We start from the raw sequence: 18,549 nt of genomic DNA on the forward strand, positions 1-18,549 counted from the left end.
ATAGATAAACGTGCACTTCGACACTCAACATGCCTTCTCCTTGTGAACCTTGCAAAGGTAACGACTCAAATTGAACTCTTTTATCGTGTCTTTTGGCTATTTTATATTTGTATCAAATTAGTTGCGCTTTTTAATAAGTTTATAATTAAGATGGTTTCTATGAATACAATTATTTATTAATTATGTTTACGTAAAATAAATAATCAATTTTAAAATACATATTTCGATAAGATTTTATCGAAAGTTTATTGTATTAAAGTTTAGTATTAGTTTATTAAAATTCTATCTATCTCTTTTTTCGCATCGAATACCGAAATAAAACTGTTCCCTTTGTCATATATTTAAAACTTACTTATTAAATTTACTCAACAAAGTAATGAGTAATATAACATAATTTAATTTTTAATAAAAACCAAATTACTGAGTAAAGAAATGGCAATACTTAATTTCCTTAAAATGGCTCAAATGATTATAATTAAACTGTTTTATTTAAAGTTATTCTGATATAACAATAACAAAACAAACAGATTCTTTTATATTGAGATTGTATATTGAGTGTATGTATATACTCAATATTCGTATATGTATATAAAGTTTTAAACACGAGACGAGATGAATAAATTATTAAAACTTTATAAATTATTAAACTCATACTATTAAATTTAATTAGCGTTTATTTTTTATAGAATCCTGCAAAGACGGCTCGTGCAAAGATAATTGTTCTTGCAAAGAAAAGAACTGCAGCGAAACATCACAAGGTTTGTCATAATTCTTAAATATAACAATACAAGAAAGTAATTTTCGTTATCTTTAGCTCACTTATTACAAAAAGATATAAACCCGTATTTATTTATATAATATATACCTAGACTTTAGATCCTTATCATTTATCATTAGACTATAATTTTTTTTATATAGATCTCACCGAAAGTTATAAAATTAAAAAACTTGTTCTCAATTTATTAAGGCGGTTTGTTACCGGAAGCATTCGTCTCTATTGCAACAGTTCATATTGGAGCATAACATTTAAGTCAGTGAGAACTGTAATGACACGACTTGTACCATTATATTAATGAGAGTGAAGAACCGGGCTATACGTTGCGTAGTCTTACAATGACTGTTTCATACGAAATTCTGAAAACAATTTTCAGTCTCTTTTAGTTATTAGCAATACATGCTGATTATTACTACAGAGTACCCAGCATAAACCCTTCTCTAATATAGCCTTATGGCGTACTGTCGAATATTATAGAACTAATCAGAGACAATTCGATATTGACATAGAAAAACTCTGCATATGGATGTTGAAAATCGAATTTCAAATTACAAATCAGTACTACCGGTGATGAACGCTTTAAGTTTTATCTGACTGTGTCTTTGTAATGGTAATTCTGATGTTGTAAAATGTTAGGTATAAACTAATCATTCCATCGCTTCCAGGAGGCTGCTGCTAAGATCTTCCACCATGGACAGGCCAAACACCAGCCGACCGTCTGTTAACAGCCGCGTGACACGCATCCTCGAGGTCTGCTTCCCAATCTCCTTCTCTGTGGTCTTCGTCATCACTATTGTACTATTTTATTGTATTATATAAATCTTGTGGTGATATATTCTTGACTTTTAATTTAATTCGTGTTACGAATCAATCAAACAATCACCACGCTTAGATTTTCTGATAAAGTTCATAGTAGACAATATTAATATCGATTATAATTATTGGTCTGAAACTTTTAAACGATTTAAGGATTATAAATTTGAGGTTACAGATTCGAATAATGAAAAATATATATTTTTCTTTTTTTTCATGAAGTATATCCGAATAATGTGATTTCTTTTGACAGATAGTTTTTTGTTTTGTTTTTTTTTTAATGTCCCCATTTTATTGCTATATATTGATTCAGTCTATTAGCATATTGCACTAAAATTATTTACTTAATAAATGTATGAAATAATGAATGCTTTGGAAGGTTACACAACCTGCTACCCATTTTTAGTTAACCGATGTGTGCTGTTACTTTTTAATAAAGAGCAATACTTTTATTAAAACAAGAACGTTTACAAAATATCTGTATCCAGTTCGTAATATTTTGACTTGGCATACAAGTTCATCATCATTCATCATCTCGGGTTTTATTATCGCCTAAGTCATCATCTAGATATACATATATATATTTTAAATCACAGAAAACTTTTAATGACTCTCAATAAAGGTAATATGTTGCAATAAGCTGCCTTTCCAATCCAGAAAAAGTATTTCTAATATAATTTCATTTCGTTTCACTTCTTAACCTTCTATGCAACGACCTTTACTGTAGAAATGTATGTAAACATTGATGTATTTTGAATGTTTCTCATACTTAATTTGATATCCGCCTAAAGCAGCGATCTTTATTATTCAGTGCTATTTTATAGATTAGATTATTTTTATTAATTAAATCTCCAGGAAGTGAAAATATAATGCAGATTGGTTTGCGTATATATGTCTATTACAAAATTATCTGTGGCGATAAATACCTACATAGATATTGACTGATGTGAATAAAATCTTGAAATGCCAAACTGAATTTGCATCATGATTTGTGTTTCATATTTTGCGTATTATACTTTTTTTTAATAGGTAGACTGAAATACTGGCAATTGGCAGATGATACTTGGTCACCACCGCCAATAGTCATTGTCTCTATAAGATATATTTATCATCCCTTAAATCGGCAATACACCACCAACCTTGGGAGCTAAGATGTTATATCCCTTGTGCCTGTATTAACACTGGCTTCCTAATCCGAAAACAACAATACTAAGTATAACTTGTTGTAGGTAGAATGTGTGATACATGGTTTGTAACCCAGAAGAGCCAAAATAAGTTTCGTTGAATATTTTTACATCGGCATTGAGAGACGTACCAATAGTTCACAATCTAAAAAAGTACATTAACTTGACACACGACGAGGCATTTCTTTAACGATAAAAAAAATATAAAATGTAAATGATTAAAAACTGACCTTCACTAGTTAACGCGTGACTATTCTCTAGTATCGACGTATAGAACAATTACTAGCACAATAAATGGAATGAGTTCATATTATAATAATTACACTAATTAGTAAGTACATACTATGATTTTATTGGAATTCATCAATTAAATCAAATACTGGTAATTATGATACTTTAAAGGAAATAAAATATGTTAATTAAATACTTTTTCAAAAAACCACTATGAAACCCAACGGAAGCACACAATTGACATCATCCGTATACGACGTGAGCATCGTCGTCAGCAAGTTGGAATATCTATACTAACATTATTATTTGTTTGACTATTGTTTTATCTGAAAAATGGAAAATTGTAGTCATTTTTCCTGAAATTTACAAATCTTTGAGTCTTATTTGATCTGCTATGATATTTAGTGAATAACATAGCAGAGAGATTATCCAACATAGTTGATCTATGTTATATATCATATATAGAATGACAAGATGTAGCATTTGTCCTGCCTTGGGGGTTAAGATAGCTTCATTCCAAATTTCAAAAAAATCAATTCGGTGCCTGTGAATGTATAAGAGTGCCAGATACTTCAACATTTTTAATATCTATTCATATGTATATATCTACATTTTTTTTATGTTATAAAAAAAATTGAAAGGAGGCAAACGAGCAGGAGGTTCAGCTGATGGAAAGTGATTACCAACGCCCATGGACATCTGAAACACCAGGGGCGTTGCAGGTGCGTTGCCGGCCTTTAAGGAATAAGTACGCTATTTTCTTGAAGGTTCCCAAGTCGTATCGGTTCGGAAAAACCGCCGGCGAAAGCTGGTTTCACAGAGTAGTTGTGCAAGGCAGAAAATGCTTTAAAAATCGCGCTGTTGTGGATTTTCTACATAATAATATTATACAGATAGTGCGAAACGACTTTGTTTTATACTAAATAGAGATAATGAAACTATATCAACTATTATCTAGACATAATAATATTTTAAAGAAAAGCTTAAAGGTCCTACATTATTTATATATATATATATATAATCCATACTCCGACTTAAACTTATCTATCTATAACGACTATCTGTACGTTTATATCTTGTAAACTATAGTGTTTCAAAAGGAAATAGCCAAGAAATTCAACTTTCTCAGCCTTATATTTGTATAAACACTTTTTTTACCCATGTGAAGTACCCAGGACGGGTAGCTTATAATGACATAACATTGCTTTTAATCACAGCGTTAAGTAAAACAACCAACTAGAAGCACCAAAAATTTATTGCAATCATATTTACAAACTAGAATATTTGAGTTCTTCAAACGGGTTAATCAATTCGGTGAATTGCTAGCACAAATTAACAGCAACCACCTGAAATAGCAAAAATAATGGTTAACATTACAAAATAATAAATAAAAAGGAATTATTCAATATTTTCATCTTAAAATTGAATTTATAATTAATGCTTTTTTTATGATATCGGTAGACGGACGAGTAAATGGACCACCTCATGGTAAATGGTCACCACCGCTCATAGACAATGACATTGTAAGAAATATTAACCATTCCTTACATCACCAATGCGCCACCAACCTTGGGAACCAAGATGTTACGTCCCTTGTGCCTGTAGTTCCACTGGCTCACTCACCCTTCACTTCCCTTGCTGTTTGGCGGTAGAATATCTGATGAGTGGATGGTACCTACCCAGACGGGCTTGCACAAAGTCATACCACCAGTAAGGTCGAAAACAAGGGAATTATTTTTGTTTATATTGAAATAAATAAATTAAAATCGTTTAAAAAATGATTGACATACCACTAGCAGTGGAGCAGTCACCCGAACCACACTTGTCAGTGCTGCAGTTATCCTTGCAGTCAGCGGCATCTTTGCAGCTATCTGTTCATTCAAGAACAAAAATAAATCAATATATTAAACTTCCATAGTCGACTGAGCACATGATCCGCAGAACAAGAACCTCCTCTCCTATTATGAGAAGACCTCAAATACATTCCACCGTATTGATTGTTTCTATTATATAAGTAACCAGACGAGCGTGTGGACCATTCGATGGTAAGTGGTCACCACCCAAGAAATGTAAGAATTGTTATCTATTCCTTACATCGCCAATACGGCACTAACCTTGACCACAGACCATCCTGAATATGCATCAAGATACTTAGCATGTAATTATTGTCAATGAATATAATTGTATGTTTATATGTTGCTTATCATTTTATCTATCGATTCAAACTGAGCCTTCATAAAATATAAACATACTTTGTTGTTTAAGTCTAATTAAAAATAATAAGTGTATATCGAGATCATCATCATCATCCTCGTGGCCATATCCCAATTACTTGGGGTCGGCGCAGCATGTCTTCTTCTTCTTCCATACTTCTCTGTCAGACGTCATCTCACAAGTAACATTCTGTCTAACCATATCGTCTTTCAGCGAGATAAACACATCAATATATTCTGACACAAAAAGTAGATTTAAATAAAACTCGCATACCTTTGCACGGTTCACAGGGAGCTGGCATTTTGATTGTCAATTGAGATAAAGAAGTGATAACGGTAGATGATGTCAACTCAGACTATAATTTTGGTTCAGAATTAGATTCTTATATACTGGTGATTTTGTACAAAAACTAAATAAATAAGTGCAAGGTTACTATGAAGAAGTAACCTCGATAGTTTTTTGGTTCGACGATTCGATGATTTGTGGATAAAGTCTTTTGTATATTACGTACTTAAGCGTAATATAATTTAGTTCAAAGGTAGTTATGTTTTTTTCTAAGTGGTTACCAACTACGGGATACATGGCGCTGTAAAAAATATTAACCATTTCTTACATAACCAATACGCCACCAACTTTGAGAACTGAGATGTTATATTCCTTGTCACCTGGATTACACTGGCTCACTCACTCTTCAAGCAGGAACACAACAGTATTGCTGTTTGGATATTGATGAATGGGTGGTACCTTGGGCGGAATACCTGGGTAGTGGATAGTCTTACCATCAAATAAAGCCATGTAAAGGGCAACGATAAGGAACTGTTTTCATATGTTACCTAATTGTTTTTATTCGGCGGGTTTATTGAAAACAAATTGGTTGATTAAATTTAAATACGTTCAATGTACTGTTCAATTGATTCAACGATAGTACTTTTATCATTATATTGATTTAATCGCTGACATATATTTCAGAACGAACGATCAAGGGCGTTTGTGTATTGTCTAACTGGCAAAACTACTATACCATTGTACATAAACTTACCATAATTTGTATATTATAACTAACTTGAAATCTTTTATTGAACGATTTAAGTTGGTTCAATTTGATTGAAATTCAACCATTCACTGTTCAGATCAAATAATTCACTTTTAGTATATATTATATAATAATAAAGTCGATCTAATAAACATAGATAAATCGTTTGAAAATGTGTGAGATATATTTTATTATCTCACTTGTTTACAAAACCCTTAGGCCGTAAATTGAAAATGTTTGTATTCTTTATTATTCTAAAACTACAATAGGAATTCTTACAAATGCAACATAACTATGACAATCTTGATCCTCCCAAACTCAACGATGTTTTTGTTATTAGTTTGTCGATATGCAACACTGAACCTCTAACAAGAAACTGCACATTTTATCTATTGCTGTAGATGAGAGCACGTTTTCCAGCTAGTTGCAGCTTTGGTAGTTGGTTTAGTAAGTTAAAATGAAAATCTTGGACGGTCGTATAAGTGAGTGATTTTCTTATTATTTATTATTATATACTTATTTTATATAAGTTTATAAAAGATTTGATTATTCTACTTGTAAATAAATTAAATCACTATTATTTGTTCATTGTTTTATGTGTTGAATAGAATATTAAAGCTGAGGAAATGCTAAATTTCGTTTTCTGGCAATAATTAAGAATTATCGATTCGTTTCAATCTTTATTTTCAATCCTGGAAAATTTATAGATTCTCTGCAAAAAAAAAAAATAGAATAAATTATTCAGCAATATTTAGGTATGAGATGGAAAAGAAAACTTTTTTGAGCCATTTTTTTTGCTTTCATGAGATTTTTCATGATCAGTCACAGGACCATTGGATTCTGTTTTGAATCCATGCAAAATAAATAAACAAATCTTCAGAAGATTTGTACGTTATTTTGGTGTTTCAATTGCTATATTGATTTTATTTTTGACGTTATAGTTTTTATTTTCAGATACCAACACATTTATTTATTTACAGTTGAACTCTAAACGTCGTTTTATTTTTTGCTTAAAATCTTTTTATTTTTCGAATAAAAAAGTCTCAAACGTATCAATTCTATTCGAAGAATTTACTTCTTTTTTCAAATTTGAATTTCGAATTTTAAAATGTAGAAGCGATTCCTATTATTCTTCTGAATTATCTTCGTTCTGTAATTGATAATTTAGGGATTGGTGTCAATTATATAAGCTAAATTATTACTTTTTTCACAAATAAAAATTAGAATAAAATTTCAAATTAGATGTTTATTTTATATTGCAGTTCTGAAACCAGGCTCTCCCACAGATGAAGTTTGCGTTCCAGGTTGCGACTGTCAGAGTATAGACCACATCGGTAAGTTTTCGTAAATAACTTGAAAACGAATACTATCAACCAACAAAATTTAAAAATACACTCAATGCTTTGTTATATAATAATGTTTGCCGTGCATTTATATTTCAATTATTTTAGATTAGCTGGTTTGATATCTTTACGTACAACAATAATTTCGAGAGAAACATTATTTCAAATAATAATATTTTTTAAGGAAAATGAATAAACCTCCTTCGTCGTATAACTTTTAATTAAAAGTTTTTTATGTGCGCTCTCGACATTTATTATTACTTATATTTTAATTTATATTATGTTTAGATACAATAAGAGTCAGCTTTTGAGATTGCAGAACAAAAATAAGAAGATACATTATTGTTTTTTCCGTCTAGAAAAGTTGAAAATCTTTTATAATATACATGTATTATACTTATATAAATCATATATGTAGTTAGCGCTCAGTAATAATGTAGCTTTCTGACAGAGAAAAAAAATCCGAATTGAATCATTAGTTCAATCAAATTACCTCCTACTCAAACTCAAACTAAAACTCAAATTCCTTTATTTAATATAGAAACATTACTTATTGGATAATATAAACGGTATAAACCTTCCTCTTGAATCACTTTGTTTATTTTTTTTAATGTAAACCGCAATGAAATCCGTTCCGAGATTTAAAAGATCTAAAGTGGAAAGTGGTTTTGATTTATACTATGTAGAGATTACACTGGGTGATTTACTATTATCTAATTAGCGGTAGAATCTTATCACAAAACTCATAAACATCGAATATTTTACATCTCACATCTATAGTAATACTACAAAAAGGTAAACATTTTTTTGTATGCAGTATGATGGTAGTGTTTCATTTGACAATAAATAAGTAATGTTTCTATATTAAATAAAAGAATTTGAGTTTTAGTTTGAGTTTGAGTAGGAGGTAATTTGATTGAACTAATGATTCAATTCTATTTTTTTTTCTCTGTTATAAAGCTTCATTATTACTGAGTGCTAACAATATGATATAAATTACATTTATATTTCTTTTTTTAAAAGTAGTGTGATTGCAATACTCATATCGTCAGTAAAAATTAAGAAATGCTTAAGCGTCAAAATGGTATTATTGGGAAAAGAGATTAATTAACCTAACTTTAGACCTCATTTCCCAATAGTAATATTTTGGCGCTTAAGCCTTTCTTTCATTTCACTGACGATATTATTTGATGAATACTCACAGAAATCGATATCGCAATACATCTAAGGATACTTATTTTTTAACACATTTGTAATGATGATAATAATTATTTAATCTTTTTTTTTTCAGGAACATGCATGAAATAATTGGACATTGACAAAGGAAAAATGAGAAACGAAAACCCCATATTTATCATTTATATATGTTATGTTATTATAAATATCAGAGAATAAATAAAACCAAATTATTGCATTGTTATTTATTTAGATACATTATTAAGATAATTATTTTGTAATAGGCAACAATTTATTGATTTAATACCAAATAAGAAACAATATAATTGCATAATTGGTATCAATATTATTCCAACACATGTCAGATTACGGATGTGACGAACGGACATATTGTGCGTTCTATTTTTTTTTTATTATTATTTGCACCTAAATTTGTTTTTACAAGATGTAAATTACACATAGATAACAAATAATGTTAAGGAGAATAAATTTTCTAAATTGAATGCAAATAAAAAAGCGTAATTACGATATATCTATTTTCATTACGAAAAAACGATTAATGCTTTAATTTTGAAGACATTTCTTCATCAATTCTTTTTTGTGGTCGAGTCAGTGGTCGACCGCTTGCAAGAACATGAGCAGGATGAATCACACTTGCAACTCTGGCAGCACTGAGCCGGAGTGCATTTGCAATCTAAGTAAAAAAAAAGATTACATTTTATGCTGTACATTTTTTTAAACATCGTTGTTATAAGCAGACACATGTAACATTAGTAAAATCCCAAAACTACACATAATTATATAATATTCATTGGATCTCCCCAAAAAGTGATTAAACATAATTTTTTATATTCTCTATAAAAAAAATGTAAATGGGGATGAGAGCTAAGTACACTCTATGCACACAAGGCCAATTTAAACCAGAGTGCATTAGATGCAAAAACGCCGGTTGTCATGCGTTGAGGTACGCCTCGCTGATGATGGTCAAATTTTGGGTCATCACTGATGACTCATCAGTGAAACGTCCCAGAAAAACTCTTTTGGGGGAGATAGCTGGAACACTGCTTGCACCCACGCACTTGTTATGCTTAAAACGGTACTGAATACACATAAGAACAAGTAAGTGCCCATCATATACTTAAATCTATACTAATATTTTAAATGCGAAAGTAACTCTGTCTGTCTGTCTCTGTCTGTTGCTCTTTCACGGCCAAACCCCTGAACCGAAATTTATGAAATTAGGTTTGAAGTAAGCTTAAACTCCAAGGCTACTTTTTATAGCTAATACCTAACGAATAACCCCTAAAACAGGAGTGTAGCCGCGAGCAACTACTAGTATTAAATAAAAAAAGTATTATCGTTATTGTAATAAAAACATACCCCTCCTGTTTCATTAAAAAAAGCGAACTACAACATTGACCACGAATTGAAAATTTAATTACGGTACACTATAAAAATGTACGACGGGTTTTTCAAGGTTACCATAACTTGAGTCCCGCGAACCCGTTCGTTGGGTTAAACATTTATGGCTATTACAACTTTGAGCCTTAGGTGTTCCTGACCTCCATTACTTTTCAAGGACAAAGAGTGAGTAAAAACACACTTATTAAAAGTATCATATGAAATGTATTCGGTCGTTCTTAAAGTGTCTCAACACGTCGAATATAAAATTATTGAACCTTAATGTTTGTAATTTTAATCTTTACTTATATTTATATTAAACATCAGTATTAAAGTAAAAGATTTAGACATATGTCTCGATAGTTGCCCTCAATTCAATCGAAAAATAAAGAATTTTATTTGTGCTCAATTCTAATTTTAAGATTTATCTGATTGTTTTTATTAATTATTATGCTTATGCTTAATTTATATTTTCAATAATTACATTGTATAATATGATAATGCATGGTGAGACTACCTGTGAGTAGTAGAACTTTTGCTTTGATAATTTTGAAATGTAATTTATTTATTTTTTAATTTTGGATGTGATATTGTATCTACTGTTGGTTGTCCTAATGAAAATAATATAAAATGAAAATAAAATATTGAAGGAAAACAACGGGTGACGAAAAACATTGTGAGAAAACCTGCATGTGTCTAATTACAATGAAATTCTGCCACATGTCTAGGCAGCAACCCGCAACCCGCACCAAGCGGCATGGTGGCTTCAATTTTTCTCAAAAGGGAGAGAGGGCCTCAGACCAGCTGAGAAACATTTACAGACTGTTAATTTAAGGCTGATACTTTTATAATTGTTTCATAAAATTTGACCTTAAAGATCGAGAAAGAAAAGAGACCAACCAAGAGATGGGTTGACTGGAGAAATGAAAACCAATGTCATAGAATTGAAAAATGTGGAGGGAATTAGACAGCCAGGCTTTTAATTAAAAAAATGTTGAAAAGTTTAATTTATTATTATTTTAAATTAATTAATGGCTTATGAAACGTATTAAAAATATTTTTCTCTGAAGAATGCTAGGAATAATAAAATTAATAATAATAATAAAATAATCTCGAAATTAAAGGCGTATTAATTCATACTAATATAAATAAATACGATATTCGTTAATGAAATTAAGTGTTAATATCCTATTACCTACAAATTAATTCGAATGAAGGTTTTGTAAGCACTAGGCATGCGAAGGACATGCTCGTAATAGCTAGTTCTAACGACTTTGTTATCAAACAAAGTATACCTTTGTTGAAACTTGAACACGAATTATTTTGAACACTAATTAAGGTACAACGTATAAATATTATCTTTACCCAATTCTGATCGTTTAATAACATCTTGAAATTGTTAATAATAATTGTTTAGTTTCGTTTATTATAAAATATTATTCAATTTAACGATTTTTTTAATGATGCAACATTTAAAACAAAATAATATAAATTATAACAAGAATTAAATGCATGTATTTAATTTTAATTTATAAAAACGATCGTATTAAAATTGTCAATTTCGCGATAAAGTCATTTTATATCTTGTTGCTAAATGCAATTTTAAAAATACACAAAATCAACAACGATAATATTCTGCTGGAAATACATTTAAAATCTTCACGTTTCAACAGACTGCGTTAAATTTAACGTCTAGAAGATTCTTAAACAAAAGTCACATGTTATTGCTGATAAAAAAAAATATATAAATAATAATTAATTTTACTCACTATCGCCACAACCTCCACAAGGCATCTTAATATTTTATTGATAAAGAGTTCGATGCAACGTACGTCCACGGACAATGGAACAGAAGACTTGCCTGCAATCGATCTGTGTGGTTATTTATACGAATACCAGTCAACAGATATAAATTTATTGTAGAAAATTATATACCTTATACAGTCATCGTAAAGGTTATAATGCTGAAGCAATGATAATTGAAATTCAGTCCACAGCTGGCCCACCGTATATACTCGTTCTTGATTAAAGAGTGTTCGGAAAATACCATTTGCATATTGTTTTAATTCGTATTTATTGATTTGGTATTTAAAAAAAAGTCTTCGATTATCTTATATAAAATAAGATAGTTAACATTTGTCTGGGCATTGCGTGTATCTAAATTTTTCGTATAGAATCACAATCAAAAATTTAGCATAAAATTTTTTGTGTGTCTTGTTTGTTGTGGTGCGTCAATCGTCTTTTCTGTGTAATTTATCTTAGAAGGATTCTCGATTCGAATACTGGTCTGGATGGCTTAAAGCGAGCTTGGCTATGATGCGGATCATCTATATGGATCTCCATTGTAAGGTTCTAGTCGAGATTCTCCTTGGTACTATTGGTGCCCAGTTCAGTTAACCGCCGCTTCGTCACTGGTGTAATCGTAAATATTCTTTAAATAATCTTATTTAGTTTTATCGCTTTTTTAATGAAATTGCTTACATAATTAAAGAAAAATTGCGCAGTAATTTGTAACTGTAATTTTTATCAATTTAAGAACAGACAGGTCGACTAAGCTGTTATAAATTGTGACGCACTTATGTAATATATCATTCATACGATCAACATATATAATTCAAACTAATATTATAAATGTGAAATTAAAATCTGTCTGTCTATTGTTCTATCACGACTAAGCCACTGCATCGAATTGGATGAAATTTGATATGAAGAAATCTTAAACTCATGTTCAAGCTACATTTGTATGCCTAATACCTAACGAATAACCCCTAAAACACGAGCGAGCCGCGACCTTTATTATAGACATATATAATTAAAGTAAGCAACCGTAAAATGACTAATATTGGCTTTAAAAAAATGCTAAGATAAAATATTAAAAGGAACTCTTTAAGAACAAACTCAGAACAAGACGGTCGCGAGTCAGAAAATGAAACGCGAAATTTACCTTAATAACTATATCAAATAAAGGATACACGTATGAAAATAGTGTATCACTAACAATTTCCTTTCGACATTTCAACAGTTAGTATAGAATAGCATTACAGAATGACTAAATGGTAACTAAAAAAAAATAAAACAATTAACAATATGTATAAAATACCTTTCGACATAAAAGGAGTGTATTTTTAATGAGGGCATTTACGAACTAGCCTATCAAGTAAATTAATTAATCATCCGACAATAATAAAAAAAAATTGCACACGTTGCACCGTCAAATGTGTGTGTATGTGTGCTGCATCTATGTAACAAGAGTAACTGGATCGTATCAGTTATTCAAATGTAAATTAGTAAAGTAAATGCCTGCAAGTGCAGTGCCGTTCCTGCAAGGCCTATCTAGAGGAGGAGGTTTGAAGCTTATCCCACTAGTCTACTCCAATGCGATTCGGTGAGCACATGTGGCAGAATTTAATTTGACCCGATTTATGAGAAATGTTAAGTAGTAAACATTACTATCAATCTGTATTGAAATCAAACACTGATTAACACAATCGAAAAATCATTATTTTTAATAAATAAAATTTGAACAAAATAAGATAATTTTATTGTAATTTACCCCGGACCATTTTTTTTATTAGAATGAAAAATTTCCAATGAAGCAATTCAATAAATGACATTCCCAGTATTTGTAGAGATTACACATATCGTTTAAAACTTTGTATTACCTAAACTATATCTCACCTTAAATTAAAATAATACTACATGAAATAATGATAATGAACATTTATATCCCATCGTGTATCCGAACGTGATCCTGCAATAACTCACCTATAACCAAGACTAATAAATTACTCACAACTATACACAATGCGTGTATATACATTACTGGTTTAGTATAAATTTCTTAAGTAAGTTGATTTGAATAATGTTCAATGTATCACTCAAATTGCGTTTACGTCAAACTTCAACAAAATTTATTGCATTTGCTAAATTTAGAACAGTTTATATGTTTAGCACTTCAATGAAACCATTGTGTGGTGGATTCGATATATCTTAAGTATACTTATCTTGTTAAGAAAACTAATTGAACTGCAACTAATATGTGATAAGAAATATTCTGCGATGTTCTATGCATTACCTTCGATTATTATATAAGTATATAGTTTATTAAATATTTATAGGTATTGAATAGCGGAATCATAAATGATTCTTTTTGTAAGAAAACTCCTGTCTATATTACTTTAATTATTTATAATTTTATTATACACACGCCATTTTTATTTGTTTTTTAAATATTTTTTTTCTATTCTACCAATACCACTTCTTTTGCCACAGATAATAAACTCTTAAGTTGGATCATAAATAATAAAAAGTAATTAATGTTCTAAATTATAATATTCAACCAATGTCCACACAACTCTCAGAAATCTTTAATAAAATTAATAGGAATCTCTAATGGAGATTATTTTTACTAGATACAGAGGATACGTTGTTGAGTTTTTAATCTTTTTATTCCAATTCCTAGATATGAATACCTATGATTTTTTTGAAAAATCCTTCCTTAGTTACCTATGTTCCATAAAAAATTCCTGTGTAAAATTGCATCCTGTTAGACCCACCGGCTTAGGCCGTGCTGTGTTAGTCAGTCATTTTAAAATGTATTTAGTAGATTGAATAGCTTGTACAAGGCCCAGATACCAGAATTAAGATCACCTCTACCCTCTACTTTAGTTTTTATTGCTCTTTAATGGACTCAGATAACAGTTTTTATTGCTTCTTAATGAAAACAATGAAGATCCGATAAGGCCACCAATTGCAAATTTTTCATATGTGATCGCTTTATGACCTCGCATTAAGCGTTCATTTTCATAAAAAAAAATTATGCTTGGCTCGCAGACGGAGTACAAAAAGAGGTACAAAACCGAACTACGCTCCACTGTCGAAGCTCTCCCGCATCAAAGAGTTTTGTCGAGAGACCTTCGCCTTCCACGCTTCAATCAAACCCCGAATGCATTAAATACGACGTATGTAAAATTTCGATATGGGTAACGATTAAATTTTGGACATTATCTTCTCGACTCCGCTTAAAATTACATGACGCGAAGATACATTAATATACCCATTGCCCATTCGCTGTAAACCGAAGGCGAATAATTCTCGCAACACATAAAACTATTTTTCTAATTTTGTAGAAGGGCTTTGAGCAAATAAAATTTGCTGGACCCGTACTAGAACTAGATAATTATATAAGAATAACATTTAGTTATAATATTAGGTATAGGATTACTGTAATTTTTATATATTATTTGTCTGAAAACTCGAATGTTACGCTACAAATTTTCAAGTCGCAATTTTAACAGTTGTAACATTTTAGCAGTTTAACAGTTACACAATATGATGCTACCAAAATATATTCAAACTTAAAAATAAATGTTTGAAATGAAAAAGTAATTTCTGTGTAAGCTTATGAAATAAGAACAATGCAGCACAACGCACGTGCAGTTAAACATAGACAAACAAAACAAATAAAATATCACTTTCAAAACTGGTAAAAATCTCTTTGAAACGTATCAGTCATTTCAAACCGAAAACGTTTACCCATAACATTATACGATTACGATTTCAACTTACTTTTGAAACTAAATATAAGTAAACCCAGGCAGGCCAACCAATGAATTTTCATGTGCTTAATTTGTGTTCATAATTCATCTCGTGCTCGGCGGTGAAGGAAAACATCGTGAGGAAACCTGCATGTGTCTAATTTCAACGAAATTCTGCCACATGTGTATTCAGCCAACCCGCATTGGAGCAGCGTGGTGGAATATGCTCCAAACCTTCTCCTCAAAGGGAGAGGAGGCGTTAAGCCAAGCAGTGGGAAATTTACAGGCTCCTAGTGCTAGTGTGGTAATAATAAGAACCATGTTTGTGTACCATACTTAAAAATCTTCTTTTATATACGTATATAGGTACTGTATTTTTTAATAGTTACGCTAGAAAAAATCTATAAAATCGCCTTTAGTTTGAATAACATTCACGGGTATATTAATATAAAAATAATACTTTTGTAATAAATTTTAAATTCTTATAAATTAGGAAATTAAACTGACATAGCTACTAACTAAATTTGATTTTATTTTAACGTTTACTAATTTCACACGGAAATTATTTACTAATTAATCGAACATTTCCTTTCTTGGGAATTAGAAGCGACATTTTTCTAATAACGTTTTAGATTATTTTTTTCTTTAAATAATTGAAACTATATCTCCTCCTAATAGTTTAAGTAAGTTATTGTAACATATTCTTAATACTGCTCAGAATTTTGTATCAGGAGTTTTAAGCAGTGTTCATTTTTATTATGTTATTGAATGATATGTGTATATAAATATATGTACTGTATAAATAGCTGCTCACGTTGGATTTTATCAATATTTCAAGAAAATATCGCGTTTATAAAAGAGTTTGGTATATATGTTAATTGGACGGTGAATGTTAAAAGTCATCCCTTACACTTTCATAACTGATCTATCTAAAAGCGATAAGGTTAAGTCATTATATCGTATCCCAAGTAAACGCTGATGAAGACAGCTTCATCAGCGTTTATAATTCATCTCGTGTTCGATGAAAGAAAACACCTTCATGTGATGGATGAAAATCTGTATCCAAAGATATATATCTACCAACCCGCATTAGATCAGCGTGGTGGAAAGAGCTGAATACGTTATTTTTAAATAAAAATGGGACAGTGGTCAGGACACGGACAATGTCAAGCTCATAAGCAATGGGGACGGCTTGTGTTTCAAAAAAAGTGTTGGGGAAGTACCGTCTTTAAGTGTCTTTGGAGACACGGAAGTATGTTATAATACCAGTTTGCATTCCTAGCTGCTATAACTTTTAAATAGCTCAACCCAGCGCTTTTATCCAGGATCTTGGGGTCGGCGTCCTAACCAATTGAGTACACCCATGAGATATTAAGTAAAGTGAACGAACGCTTAATGAAATAGAATGAATATGGGAGGGCCGCACAACCTGTCACGGTGGCATGCGAACGCGATCACGTAACCCCGAAGAGACGTAGCGGGCACCGATAGTTTTTAGTGGGTGCACTGGGCGCATTAGGCGTGGTGCTGGGCGCCAGTCGCACATATGTGCGGGGAGTATATCATGTAGGGGAAAAGCGTATTTCCGAAAAAAAACCAGACACAACCTTATAAGGTGACAAAGATATCTCCTGAATTATATAAATACAATTTTACAATGTATCCGCTCGGATTATATACTTATCAAAATGTTATCCACTGAAAACAATGGCATCCGGTGTGAGTAGCTTTGTAGATTACTTCCTAACAGGAAATTACTTCTTACTAGTCAAACAATTATTAAATATCAAACTTATTACTCATTTTACAAAAATAAAACAAGTTAAATTATTCCTTACTGTTTCGAACATATGGTCTATATTTGTCTAATTATTTACGAGTATCATTTTATCGGTGACAAATAATATTTTCTGTGTAGTAAATTGTTTTCTTCTAAATAAAACCATCGAATACAAATTTTGAAAAGATAAAGGTTTTTATCAAAGGTAGTGGCATAAACGTATCATAGATTAATTAAATAATGTTATAAAATTAGTTACAGGTGGACAAAAGCCTAATTTATTTACACCTCTATACTGCTTCAGAGGTACCTCTGTCATAAAAAAAAAATAAGAAGAAACTTACCACAAAATAAAAGACACGTATCAAAATGGCAACATTTCACGAGTGAGACACAAGGTGAATTCTTACAGAACAGCATTGCATTTCCAAAAATAATCACGATGTACCTATAATGTCATTAAACTGAATTTCCTTCGGTAGTTTTCAACAACATAACACGTAGTATTTTAATTTTTATTACTTATTTTTTTAATTTTTCTGCATAAATAATAAATGAAAAAAATACATTAATGACTGACTAGTAAGACAAAATGGGTCAAAACAAAACTTTGTACCAAAAAAGTAAACTACATATTGAATTAGAAATAAGTAGATAAAAATGTGTACGATCTTATCTCAAATCATAAAATACAACGTGTATTTAATGAATAATTTGTCATATATGCGTGCCTAGTTTTAGAAAAACAAATAAAAGTTAGGATTCTGTACGAACTACAAAAAATTTTTAAAGGTACTCAGAGTATATACCTCACGAACCTGAACTCTAATGTGTAGATGTACAATGTAAAAACGAATCGATCAAAGTCCACACTTTACAGTATGTACTTAGTTACTTATCAGAAAGTTAACTGGGTGCTAAATACTTGATACAAATTTTCTTAAAGGTTTTCAATTAATTAGAAATTAACAAATGCAGAGGCCCTTCACAGGGCCGAGGATTACAACAAAGAATTTGGCACACCCAACGTTCCTATTTGCTATCTTATCATATTTAATAAAG

General features: G+C 30.6%; 3 long non-coding RNA genes across 3 annotated transcripts; 1 reads left to right on the top strand and 2 right to left on the bottom strand.

The window, feature by feature from the left end:
- Positions 1 to 9: 9 nt before the first annotated feature.
- Positions 10 to 1,610, top strand: LOC125072460. The gene is made up of 3 exons (XR_007119961.1): positions 10 to 57; positions 687 to 758; positions 1,441 to 1,610. It is a non-coding gene; the product is annotated as an uncharacterized LOC125072460 (long non-coding RNA).
- Positions 1,611 to 4,240: 2,630 nt separating this feature from the next.
- LOC125072461 lies at positions 4,241 to 5,554 on the bottom strand. Its single transcript, XR_007119962.1, has 3 exons — positions 5,491 to 5,554; positions 4,794 to 4,874; positions 4,241 to 4,349 (listed from the first exon to the last, which is right to left on the bottom strand). It is a non-coding gene; the product is annotated as an uncharacterized LOC125072461 (long non-coding RNA).
- Positions 5,555 to 9,127: 3,573 nt separating this feature from the next.
- LOC125072390 lies at positions 9,128 to 12,035 on the bottom strand. The gene is made up of 2 exons (XR_007119957.1): positions 11,940 to 12,035; positions 9,128 to 9,463 (listed from the first exon to the last, which is right to left on the bottom strand). It is a non-coding gene; the product is annotated as an uncharacterized LOC125072390 (long non-coding RNA).
- Between the last annotated feature and the right edge of the window lie 6,514 nt (positions 12,036 to 18,549).

Source organism: Vanessa atalanta, chromosome 21 (assembly GCF_905147765.1).
Source record: "Vanessa atalanta chromosome 21, ilVanAtal1.2, whole genome shotgun sequence".
Classification (NCBI taxonomy): Eukaryota; Metazoa; Arthropoda; class Insecta; order Lepidoptera; family Nymphalidae; genus Vanessa; species Vanessa atalanta.